Below are 8,533 nucleotides of genomic sequence, written 5' to 3' on the forward strand. Positions count from 1 at the left end.
TATATTGATTTAAATTACCAGGTTACATTTAAAATGTCTGTGAAACATCATTTGGCTAACAATAATTAGTTTACCAAAGTTTCAGACAATAACTTCGTTTGTCTTTGACCTAATTCAATTTTTGTACAGTGTATCCACATTGAGCTTTAAGCTCTTGGATAATGAACTAGTGTAGCAAGCTTTTCAGAACTTATTTTATAAAAATTAACTTATAAAAGGTTTAATAATATTTTATAGATTTTTAGATAAACAAAAAACAAAATGTTTTAACTCAAAATTTATGTCTTTATATAATTAGAATTAAATATGCTGTAGTACACGACTAAATATACTAATTTAATGATTATTTCGATTGTGATATATTGATTGAGTTTTTTATAAGATGTCACTTGGGGAACTGCAATTAATTTACCCTAGTTTCTCACAAAAACTTCCTTAGTCTTTTGATGTAATCCAATTTATGTAACATTGAATCAGCTCAGCTCTTAAAATTAGGTCTGAAATTCATTACAAAAGAGAGACCATTGCAGGAGACAAGATAAAAAATATATTTTACATATTTTATGAGTACTGTAAGATATTTTAAATTAAAAAAACACACACAGAAGAGTAAACGTCAATTAAATATATAGAAATTGGCTTCAAATTAGTATATTTTTAATTTTTATTACCCAAAAAGATTAAATACAAGTTTTAAGTAGATTTTTTCTTAATGAATGTTTTAATTTTAATCTACTGATGGAGTTTTTTAATAAAATACAATTGACCAACTACAATTTGTGTACTAAAGTTTCTGGCAAAAACTTTCTTAGTCTTTTATTATTCAAATTTATAGTCTTAAGTTAAAATGAAATATAAATTCCACATATTAAAATATAAAATTTAAACCAGAGATGTTGGTAATATCTATTACAGTTTTCTGAGAAATAAACCTCATCAAAATATTTCAAAACTGACGTCAAATTAGTTTAGTTTAAGTTACATCCAATTCTACGAATTATATTATTAAAATAATTTCTATACCATTTTATAACTTTATGTGAGTAATTAAAAGTAAACACAAGGTTAAATAATATTCCTTGTTAATGACTGTTTTATTCTACTGAGTTTTTTTATAAAATACAATTGACAAACAATGAATTGTGTACCTAAGTAGACAAAAACTTCTTTAGTCTTTTGATATGATTCAATTTAAGTAGCATTGTATCCACATCAAGGTTCAGCTCTCACAATTGGATCTGAAATTAATTATCAAAGACACCATTGAAACAGATTTGAAAGGAAAATGTTTTGTAATTAAAAAAATAATAATTAATTATTGACGTCAAATTATTTTAGTTTAAAGTACATATTATTATTGTAATGTTTGAAATAATTACAAGATTACAAATTATTAAAGATACCATTGAAATAAATTTAAAAAGAAAATGTTTTGTAATTAGAAAAATAATAATTAATAATTGACGTCAAATTATTATAGTTTAAAGTACATATTGTTACCGTAATGTTTGAAATAATTACAAGATTACACTTTAGTTTCTGTAAGCATTTAAAGACGGGCCTAAGGACTAAATTATGTTAATTTCTAAAGGCTTTGTTTTAATCTATTAATGGAGTTTTTTGTAAAACACCACTTGTGCAAACTATAATTAGTTTACCAAAGTTTCTGACAAAAACTTTATCTTTGACCTAATTTAATTTGTGTAACACACATTAAGCTTCAGACCTTACATCTTAAATTTCTCAACAAAGTGACTTAAAAGTAAAAATTTGGCTATTTTTGTTTTAATCCATCAATAACGTTTTTTATGAAATGCAACCATTTTTTTCCCAGTCAAATTTCTGACGAAAACTTTCTTGGCCTTTCGATGTAACTCAATTTATGTAGCAATATATCCTTATTAAGCTCCGGCTCTTAGATCAGAAATTTATTATCAAAGAGGACAATGGGAGAGGCTTAAAAGTAAAATTTTAAGACGGGGAAATTTTACATATTTTATGGAACAACAGCATAAATTTGAATAAGGATAAAGGCAAATAAAATGACGTCAAATTAGTTTATGTATATATATTTTAAAAGACCTGAAAATAAATAAACATAAAAATAAATTGTGTTCATTCATAATGACTGACATTATTTCGATTTACTGATGTTAAATAACGTCCTCGTTAATGTAGATTAGATTAGGATTGTAACTGTAATGGTGATTAAAATAATTACAAATATAAATTCTAAAAATAAGCTTTTTGAAGGTATTTTTTACAACTTTGAAAATTGTAATTACCAAAACTTTCTTAGGTACTTTATGAATGTATTTTATAATATACAACTTCAGGAACTGTGATTAACTGAGTTGACAAAAACTTTCTGAGGATTTTAAGGGTATGTTGGAGCAATATTTCTTTAAGCTACAAAATGTTCCTAAAGAGACATGAATAAAAAGCAGCTTCGTACTTTACAATGAGCTTTTTTGGAAAGCTTACTAGCAACAAAAGTATAGTAAATGTTTCCTGCAAGATAATATGAACTAGTCAAGAGATAATTCCTGTGTCAGCCAATTATCAAACTTAGATTAGGATGAAGTTACTGTCACAATAACATTTGCAGCAGAAAACTCGTTATAACTTGGGTAACACGTGAACACATTCTCTCAATCTGTTCAAAGACTAATCTGTAATTAAAATAATTACAAATAAAAATTCTAAAAATAAGCTAAAACTTTATGAATGTATTTTATAAATTACAACTTTAGGAACTGTGATTAACTTGAGTTGACAAAAACTTTCTGAGGATTTTATGGGTATGTTGGAGCAAAACTTCTTTAAGCTACAAAATGTTCTTAAAGAGACATGAACAAAAAGCAGCTTCGTACTTTATAATGGGCCTTTTTGGAAAGCTTACTAGCAACAAAAGTATAGTAAATATTTCCTGCAAGATAATATGAACTAGTCAAGAGATAATTCCTGTGTCAGCCAATTATCAAACTTAGATTAGGATGAAGTTACTGCCACAGTGACACTTGCAGCAGAAAACTCGTTATAACTTTGGTAACTGAGCACATTCTTTCAATCTGTTCAAAGACTAATCTGTAATTAAAATAATTACAAATAAAAATTCTAAAAATAGGCTAAAACTTTAAAAATGTATTTTATAAAATACAACTTCAGGAACTGTGATTAACTTGAGTTGACAAAAACTTTTTAAGGGATTTTAAGGGTATGTTGGAGCAAAAGTTCTTTAAGTTACAAAATGTTCTTAAAGAGACATGAATAAAAAGCAGCTTCGTACTTTATAATGAGCTTTTTTGGAAAGCTTACTAGCAACAAAAGTATAGTAAATGTTTCCTGCAAGATAATATGAACTAGTCAAGAGATAATTCCTGTGTCAGCCAATTATCAAACTTAGATTAGGATGAAGTTACTGCCACAGTGACACTTGCAGCAGAAAACTCGTTATAACTTTGGTAACTGAGCACATTCTTTCAATCTGTTCAAGGACTAATCTGTAATTAAAATAATTACAAATAAAAATTCTAAAAATAGACTAAAACTTTATAAATGTATTTTATAAAATACAACTTCAGGAACTGTGATTAACTTGAGTTGACAAAAACTTTTTAAGGGATTTTAAGGGTATGTTGGAGCAAAAGTTCTTTAAGTTACAAAATGTTCTTAAAGAGACATGAAAAAAGAGCAGCTTCGTACTTTATAATGAGTTTTTTTGGAAAGCTTACTAGCAACAAAAGTATAGTAAATGTTTCCTGCTAGATAATATAAACTAGTCAAGAGATAATTCCTGTGTCAAACTTGGTAACTCGTTATAACTTTGGTAACTGAGCACATTCCCTCACATTTGCTCAAAGTCTAATCTGGTAAAATGGAGTGAATAAAAAAAGCATGTAGATGTGACAGGACGCAATATAAGGAGCCTTTATTGGAACGTTCGTCATTGTAAAGTAGCTCCACTCCATTCCTGCGTTGGCTTTTAAGTAATTTGATTTTTCAGACATTTTATCATTTTTTATTTCATTCATAATTTAATGAAAACTTAAAAATAACTAACAGGTGTATTAATTAATCGAATATAATTAATTATTTTTGTTGTGCCTCACGTGCTGCCCAATATTTACGTCCAAAACGGGGGATCCACCGACGGCGTTGCCAAACCGACGGTACTCACATCTGGTCACGAAGCATGTGGAGGTGTACGTTTATCCGCGGATCACGTGTACGCGTGGTGCAGCCGATAACGAAACAGGAGGGCCGATTACGGCCGCCGCGACCGAAACTCAACGCCGAACTGTCGGCCGACTCCGCATCCGCAGCCTGTTGATATCGCCTGTTGCGAGCGGGCCGTCGCGACGCCCCTACGTCACGCGACAATCGATAATTCCCTATTAGGCAAGTCGGTTGTTGTTGTTGAAATTCGGATTCGACCCGGATTGGTAAACACGCTTGCGGACTTCTTGTCGCGGCCTCCGGAGGCCCGCCGAAGGAACACCACGGGACTGCGAGGGCCGGGGACGAGAAAAAAAAGTTTATCGCCGTGCACACATCTGTGTGTCAGTGGTTGGGGGTGGATTAAAAAACATTTCCCTTTTATGCGCCGAGAACAGGCGGGGGAGATATGAATTCGGAGTGGTGTTTTTTACGGTTGTCTGGCTACGAAAGCCGAATGTGGTCTCCCATTTTTTTTTTTGGCGGAAGGAAAATGAAGCTTTTCATTCCCTCGTCCCTCTTTGAACTGTCACGGCTTAAGAAGAAATTATTTTCACGTTAATAAATGCTTATCTTTGGGTGTTTATTATGTTATTTATATACATAGAAGCATAAACAGATTGTATAAAATATATTTTTCATGTTTTCGTATCTCAATCGATAGATGTCAAAGACAGACAGTTTTTTCCGCATACACATAAAATTGTGTGCTTAGGACCGTGTCTGAAATAAATGTACTATTTTTGTACATATCAATCAGACTGTGAGTTTTAATAATAGACTTGGGTTGGAAGAAAAAGGAAAACAGGAATTCAATTAAGTAGGCGTTTAATTAAACAATTCAATAAAAGTTTCAAAAGTTTCTCATTTTTTTTTATCTAAACCTTTGAAAATATAAGAAAATATTCAATAAAATGTTTGTAAATCCAAATTGTATTAAAAATGTTGAAAATTGATTAAACCTTAAACATTTTGGATATATATATATATATATTTTAATATTTAAATAACTGTGTTAATTGTGGAAAATATAATATATAATAAAAACACGTTTAAATAAAGAACATAATAATAATAATAATAACAAATTTAAGGTTAATAAATTAATTTAGAAATTCTTAAAATTAATTTTATATAATTTAGATGTTTTTTTTCATATATTTTATTGCAATAAGACAAGAGAATATGTAAAAAAACTTTATAAAGCCAAAATTTAATAAAAACATTCTAAATTCATTAAATTCTTACCTAATAATTTAATTTAAAAATAATTAATTATTTCTTTTTTAATATTTAAATATATTTATTATTAAATTATTGAAAACTGAAATTCTAAATTTCATAATAAATTATTAATAACAAAAATATGTCTAATAAAAAGCCTTTAAATACAAAATTTAGTAAAGTAAATTAATTTTAAAAATTTTTAATAAATATTTTATATAATTTAGTTAGTTTTTAAATATTTTTTAATGAAAATTATCTTTCATTGTAATAAAGACAAGAAAATATTAAAAATGACATGTAAATCCAACATTTTATTAAAATATTGAAAGAAATAATCATAGTTTTACTATATTTCATAATAAATTTATATGAATAAAAAATATGTACTAAAAACCCCTAATTAATGTTAGGTTAATAAATTATGTAATAATTATAATGAAAGATAATTTTTTAATAAAAATTATCTTTCATTATGATAAAGACAAAAAAAATTTTCAAAATTCATTAAATTTGTACGTAGTTTTAAACATTATAATTATTTGATTTAGTATTTAAATAACTTTTTTAATGAAATTATTTAAAATTGAAATTCTAAGTTTTATAATAACAAAAATATGTCCAATAAAAAGGTTCTTAAATACAAAAATTTAGTTAGTTTTTTAATAATTTTTATTAAAATTATCTTTTCTATAATAAAGACAAGAAAATAATAAAACTCATTAAATATTTACATAATAAATTCCATTCAGAGTCATAATTTTACTATATATTATAATAAAATTATAAGAATTATAAATATATAATAAAAAACATTTTAAATAAAAAAAAAAATAATTCATTTTAGCTTAATAAATTAATTTAAAAATTTTTAAAATTCATTTTATAAAATTAAGATGATTTTTTGTTGTTGTTTTTCTTAAATATATTAATTAAAATTAATTTTTTATTAAAATTTTATTATTTTTCTTTTTCATTGATATTTAAATTAAAAAATTCCTCTTTTTAAATTTTTATTAAAAATGTGTTAATAAAAATTTAAAAAATTTACATTAAAAAATTAATTTGATATTTAGTTTAATTAAGTATAAAAGTAAATAATTAATTTTTTTATACTATGATACAATTTTTAAAAAATGAATTCATAAAGATTATAAGAAAGTCCATTAAAAACCATCTAAAAATTCAAAAATAAATTTTAAATTTACAATGTTTATTACGAAATATTTCTTATTATTTATACTATAAATATTCTAGTATTTATTAAATACAATAATTAAATTATTTATTTATTTTTTATTAATATTTCATTATTTTTTTTTATTATTACTTATATCTTTGGAAAATAAATATTTAAATTAAAAATTTTTATTAAAAATACTTAATTAAAAATAATTTAATTAAATTTAAATTTATTTTTTATTAATATTTCATTATTTTTCTTATTATTATTTATATGTTTGGAAAATAAATATTTAAATTAAAAATTTTTATTTAAAATACCTAATTAAAAATAATTTAATTAAATTTAAATTTATTTTTTATTAATATTTCATTATTTTTTTATTATTATTTATATGTTTGGAAAAGAAATATTTAAATTAAAAAATTGTATTAAAAATACCTAATTAAAAATATGTTAATAAAAATTTTAATATGTATACGTTAAAAAATTAATTTGACATTTAGTTTAATTAAATATAAAAGTGAATATTTATTTTTTTTATACTATGGTATAATTTTTTATAAAAAAATATATTTATAAAGAAAATGAAAAAATAAATCTTTAAATGAATAATTTTATTAAGTTTTATATTTATTTAAGTTTATAATTAAAAATGTATAATAAAAATAAAATTTGACATTCAGATTAAATAAACATAAAAGTAAATATTTTATTTCTATAAAAAGATATAATGTTAAAACAATTAAATTATACAGAATTTACTGAAAAATTATCTAAATACACAAAAATAATTGTTACACGTACAATTTATATTGTGTTAAAATTTTGGCGGATGCGCCCCGACGGAGCCCGTGTCTCGGGGAAGACTCATTCGACGTCGACGCCCGGCTGGCCGTGTCCTTCGCGCCGCCCGACGAAAGTGGAAAAGCGGGTCACGCGAGCCGAAATGCTAAATTGAGCGTGAACGCATCCGTGGGATTTGCGCGACGAAAATCCTGTTTGCTTTTTATTAGTTTTGACTTTATTAAGTGCGGCGACGCCGTCGAAACGGCGAACGGAAGGGGTAGATGGGTGGCGTGTCGGTGCGGACAGATGACCGAGATAGAGGAGGGAGGCAATTTAACGAATATGGCAACGGCCAAGAGGGTGTGTGCGTATGTGCGACCGTGTTTTGTCATGATAGTCACATTTGTGGGTCGTAAATCTTTCAAAAACTGTTTCGACGACAAATTTATTCCGCTCCGTCAGTGTCACTTACGAATTGAACTTGTGTCTGAACAGGGGAATTTCAATTTTTTTTTTTAATTTCTTTTAGTCGCTTGATTGAGATATTTTCTGTACACGAATATTGGTAGAAATGTTTTTGACACTAATTAAGACAAATTTGAAGTTATCGTCACACCTATAATAAGCATGAAGCAGTTAATTAGTGTTTCTGCCACTGACAAACCGACTAATCAAAGTTTTAAACTAATTAACCATTACAAATTTTGTGACGAATATTTAACACCTTTTTATTGGTAATTTTTAATTAATTAACCATTTCAAATATGTTTTCTTATTTTATATAGAAATTTTATATAAAATAGTACTTTTATAATTAATTAAACTAAATGCCAAATTTATTTTTTAATATATATTTTTTAAATTATTATTATCATATTTTTAATAAAAATTTTAGGAACAGGAATTATTTACTTTAAATATTTCTTTGCAAATACTAAAATTTTAATTTTTTATTAAAATTTTATTATTTTTCTTTTTCATTTATATTTAAATTAAAAAATGTAAATTAAAAAATTAATTTGATATTTAGGTTAATTAAGTATAAAAGTAAATATTTAATTTTTTATACTATGATACAATTTTTAAATGATTCATAATGATTATAAGAAGGCCCATTAA

At 25.3% G+C, this 8,533-nt stretch overlaps 2 protein-coding genes across 6 annotated transcripts in view; one reads left to right on the forward strand and one right to left on the reverse strand.

Moving 5' to 3' along the window:
* Positions 1 to 4,289, reverse strand: part of LOC109597919 (rabphilin-3A) — a 30,844-nt gene extending 26,555 nt beyond the window's left edge. Inside the window, exons 1-2 of one of the 5 annotated variants that reach the window (XM_049968387.1) lie at positions 4,113 to 4,277; positions 1,149 to 1,238 (exon numbers count right to left, since the gene is read on the reverse strand). The gene's annotated coding sequence lies outside the window, so the exon portion shown is untranslated. Of the gene's footprint in view, positions 1 to 1,148; positions 1,239 to 4,063; positions 4,083 to 4,112 lie in introns of those variants that run through there. The other 4 variants (XM_049968385.1, XM_049968388.1, XM_049968386.1 and 1 more) reach the window with 4 other exon arrangements.
* LOC109597923 (uncharacterized) overlaps positions 1 to 8,533 on the forward strand; it is a 59,303-nt gene that overhangs the window by 21,945 nt on the left and 28,825 nt on the right. The gene's annotated exons all lie outside the window — the stretch shown is intronic.

This window comes from Aethina tumida, chromosome 6, assembly GCF_024364675.1.
Source record: "Aethina tumida isolate Nest 87 chromosome 6, icAetTumi1.1, whole genome shotgun sequence".
NCBI classification, from domain to species: Eukaryota; Metazoa; Arthropoda; class Insecta; order Coleoptera; family Nitidulidae; genus Aethina; species Aethina tumida.